We start from the raw sequence: 14005 nt of genomic DNA, 5'->3' as shown, positions 1-14005 counted from the left end.
CAAGGGTCTTAAAAGAGCTGGTGAACATCATAGCATGCCCTATGGCCAAGATCTTTGAAAGCTCGTGGTGCTTGGGTGATATACCAGAAGACTGGAAAAGAGCCAGCGTGGTCCCAATCTTCAAGAAAGGGAGGAAGGAAGATCCAGGGAATTACAGACCTATCAGTCTGACGTCCATCCCTGGAAAGATCTTGGAGAAAATTGTCAAGGGATCCATCTGCAACAGACTAAGGGAGGGCAATGTACTGAATGCCAGCCAACATGGTTTAATTACTGAAAGGTTTTGCCTGACCAATCTCATCTCCTTCTATGGTCAGGTGACGCTTTGCCTGGACAAGGGAAATGAGGTTGATGTGATTTATCTGGATTTCAAGAAGGCCTTTGACTTGGTCTCCCATGATGTCCTCATGACCAAGCTGGGGAACTGTGGCCTTGACCATCTCATGGTCCGGTGGCTGGGGAACTGGCTCCAGGGTCGGACCCAAAGGGTATTAGTTGATGGGAACAAATCAATGTGATGCAGGGTTACCAGTGGAGTCCCCCAGGGCTCAGTGCTCAGGCCGGTACTCTTCAATATCTTCATTAATGATCTGGATTTGGGCATCAGATGTGGACTGGCAAAGTTTGCGGGCGACACTAAACTATGGGGGAAGATGGTCATGCTGGAGGACAGACTGGGGAGACAGGCTGACCTGGACATGCTTACAAAGTGGGTGGATCAAAACCTGATGGCATTCAATGTAGAGAAGTGCAGGGTACTACACCTTGAGAAAAAAACCGAGCATCATACTTATACCCTTGGTGGTACCATACTCACTAGCACTGCAACCAGAAGAGACTTGGGGGTCTTGGTTGACCACAAGATGAACATGAGCCACCAATGCGATCCCATGGCTGGCAAAACTACCAAACTCTGGCATGCATCCACAGATGCATCTCAAGCAAAAGCAGGGATGTTGTCCTTCCACTTTACTCAGTCTCAGTGAGGCCGCAGCTGGAGTACTGCATCCAGTTTTGGGCCCTTCACTTCAGGAGGGTAGTGGATAAGTTTGAGAGAGTCCAGATATGACCAATCGCCAAGAGAGCAAGCCTTGTGAGAAGAGGCTGAGGGACATGGGACTCTTCAGCCTTGTGAAGAGAAGGCTCATGGGGGATTTGGTGGCTGCTTATATGTAAGAGGGGTGCATCAGGATCTGGGAGAACAGTTGTTTACCAGGGCTCCCCAAGGGATAACTAGGTCCAACGGCCACAAACTTCTAGAAGGCCGATTCAAACTTGATATAAGGAAAAACTTCTTTACATTTCCAGTGTTCAAGGTCTAGAACAGATTCCCCCTAGAGGTGGTGCAAGCACCTACTCTGGACTCATTCAAAAGTCATTTGGATGTTTATCTTTTTGGGATCGATGATCTCATGAGGTCCCTTCCAGCCCCTAAGGTCTATGAAATCTATAAGGAAAAACTTCTTTACAGCTCGAGTGTCCAGGGTCTGGAATAGACTTCCCCCAGAGGTGGTACAATCACCTACTTTGGATATCTTAAAAAAACCTCTGGACACGCATCTCGCTGGGGTCATCTGACCCCAGCAGTCTTTCCCGTCCAAGTGCAGGGGGGGCTGGACCCGATTAACTTGAAAGGTTCTTTCCAGCCCCTAACATCTATGAATCTATGAAGCCATTTTGAAGCATGCTGATACTGAATACCCATGATGTGGAAGCTGCTGGAGCATGCTAATTAGCACGCTCCAGCAGATTCAATTATTTGAGTCTGCTCTGAGTCTGCTTGATTAATCTGCTTGATTCATTGAGTCTTCTCAAATATACTCCAACATATGCTAATTAACATGCAACGGAACAGAAGTCTGGCATATCTATAGGTGCTCAAAGGGGTTAAACTCTCTCCCTCTCTCTGTTCCCAAAGGGCTTTAAAGCTTGCAGCGTTCTTTAAGGCACCAGGGTTAAAGTGCTCTCTCTAGCCTGAGGGTAAGCATTTTATTCACGTGAGCCACTCCCTTTGTGGCCAGCCAGTCCTGTTGCAGGGTCTGAGCACAGGGGTTGCTTGTTAATCTCTGCAGCTCAGGCAGGTGCCTGCCCTTTTGGCTGCAATTTTTTCGTAGTTCAGTTTCCGGGGGCAGGGCTGCTGGGGATAGCAGACACCTAACCTCTTTTCTCTTTCAGTTCTTGCCATCTGGGGCTTTTGCAGTCTCTTTTCCTCCCTTGAGCCCTCATCCCTCTGAGGCATTGGCAGATAAATGCATGGGCCCTGGTGGGCCTGGGCACAGGGGCCCCTGCCAATCAAGGGCTCCCTGGGGCACCAGGGGCAGCTCAGCCAAGGGAGGCATCCTGGCCATGGGCATCCAGGGCAGTTAGCATGCACCTCCTCCTCTCCATCTAGGGGGAAGGCTGGGGCAGCAGCTTCCCAGGGCTGTCTGCTGCTAGGAAGTGCCATGGGCAGCCCCAATCCCACTCTCTGCCATCTGCGGGCAGCTGCTGGCACCAGCACTGCTGGGACAGAATGGAATGGGACAGCCCCACCCTGCTAGGGCCAGCACAGGGGCAGGTGGGCGGTCAGCCAGGGTCAGCACGAAGCCCATGCCCCACTCCAGCCAACTGCAGCCCTGGCTCTGGCTCTGGCTCTGGCTCTGGCTCTGGCCTCGGCCCTGGCCTCATCCCTGGCCCCTGCCTCAGCCCTGGCCTGTCCCACAGTGCTGGAGGACTGCAGACCCAGCTGCATGACACCTGCCAGGTGTTGGGCTGGGCCAGGGCCAGGGCTGCCTTCATTTCAGTGGTGCTTGTGTCCCCTGGCTCATCCTGGATGTGCCAATGAGGCTGGGTAGGCCCAGCTGCAGCCCCCTGGCAGACACAGAGGGAACCCACCCTTGCCTTGTGGGGGGCCTCCAATTTTATGTTTACCCCGGGCCCCAATAAATTAATCCGTGACTACTCTAAGCCACACCTTGTGCTGCTGCTACCTGTCCCCAGGGAAACAAATGTCCCCATGTGTCTGGATGCACCCAATGGTGATATTTCAAGATAAATTTTTCCTTAGGACCAAAAAAAGGTAAAGTTACTTTTACTGAGGATAATTCCACTCACACCAGTTTCAAGCTGAGAGACTACACTGACTACAGTAGAATTACTCCTGGTATATGCCAATGTAAATGAAAGCATAATCAAGAAATTTGATTGACCTTAGGTTTTGCTGTTCATCAGAGTTTACTTTCCCTCCAGGAAAATACTGACCTTAATTTTACTTTCTTTCAATATTTACATCTCAGATCAGTAAATCTTGATGTTTAATTCTCTCTGTAAATTCTGTTGTGTCGCATATTCTATATCCTTATTGCCAAAAGTAAATGCAAAATCTCCCTATTGATACCCTCTGGTAAGATAGCTTTCAATGAGATAAACAAATATTTGTAGAGCTTATTGACTCTTGCAGTAAATGTCTATGATAACATCCGTATTGCTTTGGAAATGGCTTTTTTAGTTACTGTCTGTTTTACCAGAACTGGCAGCACATTGTGGACAGATAGATAATCTAGGAATTGTGGTTTGAGGATTGTCAGAAATGAGAGATGTAGCTGATGTCTGAATATCTTTCTGTATCATAGTTATGAATTCTGGGCAAAACCCCACAGTTTGCTAAGCACTATTCAGAAATACAGTTCATGTCTCAAACCACTAACAGACTAAGATTCTAATACTTCGCTCTAATACTGTGTTGTGTAAATAATACTTACACATATACATGATTTAATTTATATGAGCAGCCCCATTCAACCAACATCCAGGTTTTCTTTGTGCTATCATCAATACAAACAATAGGAGTATGAAGAGATCACTGTCCCAGAGCACTTAGCCTAAGTTTGTGAGAAAACAAAACTGTTGAATGAAACAGAGTGATAAGTAAGTGGATAAAATGGTAAATGTAACAGGGAATTGGACTTGGAGTTGCATAGGAAAGTAAATGTCAACTAACTGTTTAACTCCTTTCTGCTTTAACTACTGATCTCCTTTGAAATATGCTTACTATTAAATAAGCAATGGGTCCAAGAAACCTCACTAGATTTTGTCTCTTTTTGCTTTTTTATAAAGGCCCTCTATTCAGTAATTAGAAGACAGTAAAGAAGAAACTGTCCACATCAAACGTACTTCAACTTATTCAATATGTCAGCATAAGCTGAAAATCTATTTCCCTTTATGTGTCTATGTGGTAGCATTCTAGGTGTGGGGGAGATATTTTTGGCACTTACATTCTACTTCCCCTGCAGCATGGAGGTGTGAGCCTGTGTTTAGTGAAGCTACACATTGGCAGGGCAGGTAGGTGACTATGTCTGTACACCCTTTCTGGATCCTACCCATGCATCTAACATAATGGGCAAGGATTTCTTACAGTAATATCTTTTATTGGACCAACTATGTAGTTGGGATAAAGTTAGACAAACTTTCAAATGCAAGGCGTTCTTCCTCAGGCCTGAGTCATGCATGTAAGTCATAAAAATGTAGCTGACCAGAAACTAGCAGGTGTTAGACAGTGGACAGCCCTCCCATGATTTAGCCCCAGTAGCTGAGCAGTTAGGATACTTACAAAGGAAGCCAAAGACCCCGTTGTAGCTCTCCCAACCTTGCCCAGAGAAGATTTAAACTTGCATCCCTTTGATCTCCCAGCACACTGCTCTAGCCATCATATAGCAGGTTAGGCTGTATGTTCCTTTCCAGTGCTCCTTTTGAACTGTTTCCCTGAGCCAGCCAGATGTGAGGCCAGAAGACAAACATGCTGTAGGGTGGCCAGTGAGATGACTGCTGTTCTGGAAGGGAGGGAGCCCTGGGTTTTAGCCAGGCTCTTTGCTCCCAATGGGCCAAAAACCTATGCACTCATCTGCCCATTTTATCCAATGACTATTAAATACATATGACAGTGGCTCAGCTTCAAAAAGAGCAACATAAATGAAGTTCTTCAGCACCAGGTGGCTGAACTGGAGGCAAATTCTTATTGCATTTCATTTACCAGATGAGTGAAAGGGTCCTGTTTGTTTGGATTGCCCAAGAATTAAAATATTTTTGGCCATGTACATGATATCAATTCAGAAAATATTGGTCTTAATAGGGTATACAGGCTAGGTTGATTCCCTGTATTACAGATGAAACATTTTTGTTTCCCTCTGTGTTTTATAAATAGTATTTTGGAGAGATGGCAGACGATTTCCTGAGATTCCTGTTTAAGACAAACCATGTACCCATTGTTGGTGCCTAGTATAATCTGCATATCTCTAACAGGTGCATAGTTAGTGAGATATGGGATGACCTGATCGTGAAGGAAAACTGAAAAACAGTAAGAACATGCAGTGCAATCTAACAAGATCTATTATACAGTAGGTGTGTCTACACATGCGATTAATGGCTACTGCACAGTAAAATAAGGTGCAGTAAGATGTGTCTGGGAGCATGTCTACACGTGCACCCTGTTGGAACCAGATTTACACCCAACAGGAGCAGCCCAATCAGCTCCTTCCCTGCTCTGCCCCTCCCCCCCCCAGCATTCAGGGGAAGCTCCAGACTCCCCTGAGTGCCAGCCCAGCATAGGGGCTGGTTACAATGTGCATGGGGCTAGGAAAGCTGTGCTAGCTGCAGGGGAAGCTGTGTCCCAGATCTGTGCACATTGGGATAGGTTCTGATCTGCATGGGGCTGGGAGACAGTTGCCCCTGCAGCCAGCACGGGTCTTCCTGAATCGGGGCTTAGTCAGGCAGCAGTAGCCCCCTACCTCCTGGGCTGACCAGGAGCAAAAGTGCTATCAGTCAGCACCTACACACGCACTACTGTGCTGTTTATCCAGTACCAGTATGTGTTGGTCCTAGCAAATGGTGCATTAGACTACTTTAATGCATAGTGCATGTATAGATGGTGACACTTTACTGTGCATGAGATTAGTCTAATGCACAGTAAAGCATCTCATGTAGATATGCATAGAGTGTTAAGCAACCTAGAGTTCTGCTTCATAGAGGATAAGAGCCAAAGTTCCATATTAATTGTTTGAATTAGAGACTTGTTAGTTTGTTTTATTACATTTTTCTCTGTTATTGGGATAAACAACTTGAGTGGTATTTTATCATCTTTATAAGTTTTTTAATTTAAGGATGATGTCCTTGTATATCAGTCAAATGTTTGTCATTTATAAGGAATATTTTAATATTCTGCCTTTCCCTCCCTAGTCTTATAATGACTATCCATGTATTTTCTATGCCACGGAAATTTAAATAGGAAAAGAGCAGCTGACCTGCTTTAGAACTGTTCAATATCCTCATTATTGAGCTGGAAGTAGAATTGAACATATATTTGGTACATTTGTGGATGGCACCAGGTTGGCTGGGGCAGCAGATATTTTAGACAACAGGACCTTGATAAACTGGACAAATGATCTGAAATAAATAGGGTTCAGTTGGTTAATTTTAAGAGTAAAGTCTGCACTTAGGATGGAGCAAATAAATGCACAGATCCAAAATATGGAATGACTGACTGCAGCACTACAGGAAAAGGACCTGGGTATTATAGGAGATCAGAAGCTGAATATGAGCCACGAGGATAATACTGTATTGCAAAAAAAGTTAATGACATGCTTTATGTATTTATAGCAATATCACCTACAAGTCAGGAGAAGGGATTCTTCCATACACTTAGCTCTGGTAAAGTTTTCTCTGGAATATTGTGCCCAATTCTGGCCACTGAACTTTAGGAAATATAGAGATAAATTGAAGAGTCCAAAGGAGAGGAATAAAGCATTACATGAGGAAAGGTTGGAAGAGTTATTTAGCTGAGGTTATTTAGTCTGGAGAAAAGAGGACTAAAGAAGGATCTGAAAAGTCTCAAATACAAAAAACTGTTGCTATAAATAGGTCAATGATCAATTGTTTTAGCGCCCACAGGGGGAAGGATCAAAAGTAATGAGTTTACCTTGCAGTAAGGGAGACTTAGATTATATACTAGGAAGAGTTTTCTAACTGCAGATCATCTAGCCAGGAGACAGCATCTACATCAGAGTACTGCTTTATTTAGGACCCTCAGAGTTGTTTATCTTACCATTTTTGGACATCAGGTTTTTCTTTTTCTTTATGCCTACATGTGCCCATAGGCAGATTAACACACAGGCCAGCTGGGCCTGGGCCCGGGGCTGCTGCCAAACAGGAGCCCCTGGATGCCTGGAGGGTGGGCATGAGGGGAGAGGAGGCAGCTCGGTGTGGATGACACCATTGCTTGGGCCAGGCCAGGCATGTGTAACAGGGTGGGCTGTGGCTGCAACTGCTGAGTACCAGACAGGGCATGAGGTCCAACTGCGCTGGAGCCTTGGGAGTGGCTGGAGCAGGGAGCAGAGCTGGGCACAGCCAGGTCCTGGCCCAGCCTGGCCACAGTCCTGCACATTTGCTGGGCAGTGCTGTAGCCACACTGAGCCATGGTGGGGCTAGGGGCTGCCCCAGAGCTTGGTCTGCATTGCATGTGTCTGGTGGGCAGCAGCTCCACACCCCCAGTGCCATCCAGTTGTGGGGTGATGTTGTGCATGGTCCTGTGTGACCACTCCCAGACTCTTGCTCCAGCACAAAGCTGAGTGCCGGGTCCTGCCCTGGACCTGCAGTTGGCTGCTGCTCTCGCTGTGCTGGCCAGGGATGGAGCCCATGGCTGTGGGGCAGGGCACGGGTTGGGGGAGGGGCCACCCCAGGGCCCCAGTAAATCTTAATCCGCTTCTGTATGTGTCTCTGATCCGCAGAATCACCATAATTAAAAGTGTAATAGTATTCAACTACAGCAGACTAGAACACTACAGATACTGCAGAGCTTTGGCCTAGAGCAACTTGTGTTGTTTTGGCATGCTTTTTTTAGTAGGAGCAGACTCACAGGATATATTCTTAGACTCATGAACAAGGGGAGCCTAAGGAGTTTGAAAATAATTGAAAGAGTCCCAACTGAGGGGCTATTTGCTCTCCAACGAAGAGTAAAGCTAAAATTCATGGACTTTCATGCCTTTATATGGGTTATTCCCATGCAGATGATAATGAGACCCACATAAGCATTATTATTACTCACTAGCATTAAAAATTCTAGGGAAAATACTTTAAATATTTAAAGGGGAATAAGTGCTGCTATGGCACTAAAAATTATTATAATTTTACAAAGTATTCCTGTTTTTTCATGCTTCCCTTATTTAGATGAAGAGCACTTCTCATCTCCACAGAACTATGTGAATACATAAACCAAGCAGGCTTCCTATTGGAGTGATTCAGTAATTTTCATTGGAACTAAATATGTGTCTGCTTCCAAATAGTATAGCAGGTGAACTCCAGTAAGGAGGTCAAGTAACAAGTATGCATCTTTAGACTTCAAAAGTAGAGGAGCAGTATTAGATTCATTTTACTGGTGGGGAAACTGGGGCTCAGAAAGGACAAGTGTCTTGCCCAAAACCTCAGAGCCGGTCTTTAACAGAGTTTCCTCATTACCAGGTCTTTCAGTACCTTAGTACTAGAATAACCACTCTGCCTTATTCCAGCTGGTAATTGAAGGATCAAACTTTATTTTCTAAGTTTTTTGACTGGCTTCCCTAACATTTTAAAATTATGAGAGCCCAGATGCCAGTGAGCTGGGTCCCAAAAGATTCTTTCACCAACAAGTTTGTGAAAAATAGTTTGAAATGGAAAGCAGACTCTTGCCTTTGGATAATATGAAAAGCAGCCAAGGTTTTCTTAAAGCAGGCCAGTATAGGTACAGCTGTTAAAAATAATACAAGGTTTGTTTTGCTATGTATTTAAACAGGGATTCCTTCCAGTCAACAGGAGGAAGAACCCTGCCCATGGGGCCCATCATGCCAGTCTTCCAAAGACATTCCTTGTGATTTTTCTTCTGCAGTCAGCTGAATGTGCTTGAACAACATTACATGAAGTGAGCTGATAAATGCAACTATCCTGGAAGGCTCCTGGCTGAATCACAGAATCCTTTCAAGGACATGAAAAGGCCTTTTGAGAAAATTATTTTTAATATTCTAAAGTAGTAGGGGAGGCAGGTGATTGGTACTATTAACTACCTCTAACTGAGGCAGGTATTTGCTTCTTAACTGTTCAATTAGAGACACTGGAGAAAGTTAAAAGATGTCATGAAAACTACAGTGGCTGTCCCACAGTTGAGAAGTGGCTGCAGAGGTACCTGTAAAAGTGTTATATGTCTAGAGTATGAGTCTGGACTCAGTGTTGCTTATCTGAATATCTGTCAACTTGATCTGGACTTCCTATGGATTTTATTCAAGTATAAACTGACTTCAATGAAGCTAATGCAGTGCAGCAGAACAAAATAAATCTTTGTGAATACTTTTTAAGGATTTGGGGCTCGTTTTTTCTTTCTGAACCTAATCAACATGTTCAGTATTTACAGTGTACTCACTTTTGACTTACATGGAGTTAATCCTGAGATAAGTGCTGATTCAGCAGATACTTAAGGATTTGTCTAACTTCAAACCCTTGACTATTCCTATTGACTTCAGTGTTTAATGCTTTGCTGAATTAGGGCTTTCCACTGGCCTAATTGAATCTTTGAGGATCATATCATTATCAGGGGTAAAGAACAGAAAAACACTAGTCCTTCCTCTTTATGCTCTTGCAGACCATTGTGAAAGTATTGTTTGTCTCTTTGCCCAGGTGTTGACAAGCTGGACAGCTCTCAGTTATTACAGGAGACTTATCCAGTTATTGAACTGCTTTCACTCTTTGGGCAGTGCCCAGGAAATTAAAGCGTCTCACTTTTTTTCTCCTGTCTGCATGACACAGTCAACTCCAGAGTCTATTTTCACTATCACCAAAGGTAGAAACTCTGTCTCCCATGTCTTAAATTATCCCACTGGATAATTTTCTCAGAAATTTTAACCCTACAGTACTGATAATTTTATAGGAATATGAAAAAACTCCTTTGACTTTAATAGGAGAATGTGGCAGGCCTGCATCCCACTTACTGTGCTGCTGGTGTCCAGGTAGGGAGTTCGCTGGCTGCATCGGGGGCAGAGAGAAAGAGGGAGACCCCCCAAGCCTGTGGAAGCTCTCCCCACAGCTGGCACTGATCCAGCGCAACCATACGGAGACCAGCTGCCAGGCAGCATGGCAGCTCAGACCATGGCTGGGACACCCCCCGACCTGAGCAATTACATACCGGCATCAGGGAAGCCAGGGACCCATCCTCAGGCAGGGTGCCCCAGTAAGCTGTACAATGCCACAGTTGACTAGATGCCTGGGAAAGAGAACCCAGGTATCAGTGTGGGAGCAGCCACAGATGGACAAAAGGGACCAGACCTAACCATGACTTCACCCATGTGGGACTTTCCCAGCAGGTATACCCAGGGCAGCCAGGGTGGGATGAAGGCATCTCAGGAGGTGTTGGTGGGACCCACAGAAGGAAAGAACCCACCTGAGAGCTTGGAGGAGCTGTCTACCACATTTGAATGGTTCTGGACCCAAAAATCCCTGACTGGCCAGTATCAGGATCCTAAGGGTCACATGCGCACGAGGAGACACCCCATGGGATGCTATAAGACATGGCCAGGTGCCAAGCGACCCAGGGCATTGGTGCTCTTGGGACATAATCCCAATGATCTCACAGTGGCCATACAAAGCTTGCCACACATAGGTGGGAGTGCTGAGAAAAGGCACCAGATGCAATGAGCATCATTGCCCTGTTTGCTTGGGTCACTCAAATGATTTCAGTTCATGTTTTATAACATTGCCAGGATTTTTCAGTCTGAGACCAGAGCAGTGGTCCTGTCAAAAGCCATGAAGGCAGCCCATCTGGGGGGACAGATGGTACCTGCAGCACACTCAGGTCCTACCAAGACCAAACCAGATCACTTGGGTCAAAAGGGGTGGGGTGCAGGGGAGGAGGAGCTCCACAGAAGAAGTATGAGCCAAGTCACTCAGGATAATAGAGAAACGCTAAACAATATCTTCTGGTGAAACCTCGGGTAACATCAAGTCATGGCAGATGAGCAGACCCTGGTATGGCATGCTTAGGCGGACAGGACATGCTGGCAGCAGCACTGTGAGCATGGGCCTGCCGGGAAAAGTTTTAAGCATAAAGTTTCTTTGTCTTCTGCTTCATTATTTGAACTGTTGCAGACAGGACTATGCTTCTAATACCCTGTTATTTTTTCTAAACACACACATATCATAGCCCTAGGATATCATCTTTAAAGCCCCCTTCTTAACAGAATCAGCCTCTGCTGCTGTCTTAAATGATTATTGAATAACAGCAGTGGTGGAACTGGGATGTCTGTTCCTTCCATCTTCATCCTTCCCCCTAGGGAATCATTATAATACCAAGTCCCAGAAGTATTGTCATCGTGTCAGCAAAACTAAAGACCTTGCATCTGCGGTTGCTGCTTTGCTGGCAATATAAATCCATTCCATGTTGTTTGCCAATGGAGGAGTGGGCTGAGAGATATTAGTGACTCAGAATCAGGGGGTGGGTTAAATGGTGGAAGTGGTGAGGGAGTGAGAATGACGACTGTGGCTGAAGCACTGGATCTGTTATGGAAGTGAATGTAATTAAGCTGTAATTAATGTCAGTGGGGTAGAATTGGATAATATTCCCCTTCTTTGCAGATTATGAGTTTTTTCCAGAGCCCCAGAATCCTGCAGAATTTCAGTATCAATTTCTGCAATACATCTGCACATGGCAATGTACGTCTCCAAAACAAACAAAAGAGGAGTCAAGGCTGGGAGAGAGAGGATGGATAAAACAAGATGGGTGAGAGAACCAGCTAAATATCATTGCCAATTTTTAATAAAACTCAGTGGCTGGCTCTGATTTATGAGTCCCAGGGCACTTACTAGGTAAGTGCAGCATACTAAGAAGGTTGTAACTGTTACCCAAGAAATATGATGCTGGATGGTTAAGTGATAAATAGAAACTCAAGCCACTATGACATCAATAGCTCTGTTTTTGTCACTGCTAGATTATATGTCAACATGTCATGTTTTATTGGAATTAGAGGTGAGGGGCATTCGAGAGAGAGAGAGAGAGAGAGAAAGAGAGAGAAACCTTCCAACATGTTGGGGATCTTGCCCAACAGATCTGGGATCTAAATTTTAATTAATATGAAATGAAAACCCTGCCTAGCCACAGAATTGTTATGTAGCTTCTGGAACACGAACATCATCATATTGTAATAAAAAACTGGTAGAGTCTCTGCATAGATAAGTACCAGTCTGAGTCTCCCTCCTGTGTTCTGAAATCCTGAGCCCACTGATTTTCCTGGTTGGATGCATCCTCATTTTGTAAAGCCTCTTTCTGGACTCCTGGGTTCTGAAATGAGTTCCTGTGCAGGTGCTTTTCTTGGTTGCTGTCACAGGATGATTGTGCATTTGGCACTGATGACCAGGGATCCTGGTTTTCTCTGATAAAGAAAAAATCCCCAATTTTTGGTTTAAAAAAAACTAACCAAAAAACCACATTTTTCCTTGATTAAAATGAAACACCACTATAAGTATATCTATATATTAGTGGTGTTTCATTTTAATCATGAGAAAATGTGAATTTTGTGTTACTTTTCAAATCCAAAAATTGGGGATTTTTTATCAGAGAAAACCAGGATCCCTGCTGATGATTTGGCTCACTTCCTGTCTGGAGTGCTATGTTGCCGTGTCTTGATGAGTGTGCATTTGTAACCTGAAACTTGAGATATTAGGTTGGCCTCAGGCAGTGCTTTTTTGGGATAGGTTCAGTACTTTTCTTACTGATAGGAAACTATTTTTTGCTGCATTCTGATCTCCTTTCATTCTTGCAGCAGGATTTATCTTTTACAAACCCTTCAGAGTGATGGACTGGAAAGCTGCCTGATGCTGAGAGCACAATCTTGGGGTTAGGCACCATTCTGATTAGGGGAGGCATGGACTCCATGGGTGTGTCCAGATGAGTGTGCATGTGCATCTTGCAGCATCTCAAAGCCCTTTGAGACACTGCAAGAGGCACGTGTGGGAATGAGAAAACCTGCAAATATCTAGGGGTCAAAAAAACCCGTGGCAGAAAAAAGCGGGGCAGGTTATAGCCAGGCAGCAGCCCCCACTGCCAGACTGCTGCAGTAGGTAAAGCGTGAAGGGAACTCTCAGGGCTGCTTCAGCAGTCCAGCTGGCACAAAGGGTAGTGTCCCCAGGTACCAATTGGCTGGACCCCAGAAGCTCCTGAGAGCAAGTAGCCCTGAGCTATTTGACAGGGGCCAGTACAGGGCAGCTTATTATATGGCTGAGGACAGCACAGGTGCTGGCCCCAGGCTCTAGCTCCCCCTGGTTGCAGATCCAGGAGGAGCCAGGCAGGGTTATTTTGCCCCAAGTGGCACAATTTGCCCCACACCAAAGTGCATGTCCGGGCACATGCACTAAGGCAAAAAAGCCCTGGCTCAAATTTGCACAGCTGCTATTTGAGCTGCTACAAGCACACATGCTTGCATATGTGGATGCGTCCCATGGAATACTATAACATAGTAAGGGATAATCACAGGGGCTGCAGCTACACCAGCAGGGGCTTCAGCCTCCCCACAGGGGTTACAGCCCCTCCACAGGGGCTACAGCCCCCCAACAGGGGCCATAGACCCCATACAGGGGCCAATTGGCCCCTGTAGGGGCTACCACCCCCCTGCAGGGCCCACATGCCCCACCCCTGCTTGCTTCCCTAGCCCCCCAGATTGCTGTCCTGCCTGGCCCCATCCCCCCGCCGGCTCCTGCAGTCTTCCCCCCGGCCACTCCCCCAGACCCTCCGATGGCTGTCCCACCTGGCCCCATCTCCTGCTTGCACCTCCAGCCTTCAGCTCTTAAAAAAAAGCCTCTACTCACCAGGAGTAGCAGGGGCTGTGGGGGCTTTGGAGGCTTCTGGCATAGCCTCCACAATGCAGCATGGTTCAGAGGCGGACAACGGGGACTGGGCAGGGGCCGCTGTGGCTGTCACCTGGCCCCGCACTGTTTCAGGGCAGGCCCCAGTGACCCCAATGCA

At 45.9% G+C, this 14005-nt stretch overlaps 2 long non-coding RNA genes across 4 annotated transcripts in view; one reads left to right on the top strand and one right to left on the bottom strand.

The window, feature by feature from the left end:
• The window catches only part of LOC109297871, an 82889-nt gene that overhangs the window by 9745 nt on the left and 59139 nt on the right, over positions 1-14005 (top strand). The gene's annotated exons all lie outside the window — the stretch shown is intronic.
• LOC109297872 overlaps positions 13787-14005 on the bottom strand; it is a 17988-nt gene continuing 17769 nt past the window's right edge. The window contains exon 3 of the long non-coding RNA XR_002097453.1: positions 13787-13797. This is a non-coding gene — a long non-coding RNA (uncharacterized LOC109297872). The remainder of the gene's footprint in view (positions 13798-14005) is intronic.

This window comes from Gavialis gangeticus, unplaced genomic scaffold (genome assembly GCF_001723915.1).
Source record: "Gavialis gangeticus isolate Ggan-Ray unplaced genomic scaffold, GavGan_comp1, whole genome shotgun sequence".
Classification (NCBI taxonomy): domain Eukaryota; kingdom Metazoa; phylum Chordata; order Crocodylia; family Gavialidae; genus Gavialis; species Gavialis gangeticus.
This window is presented reverse-complemented; position numbering and strand designations above follow the sequence as displayed.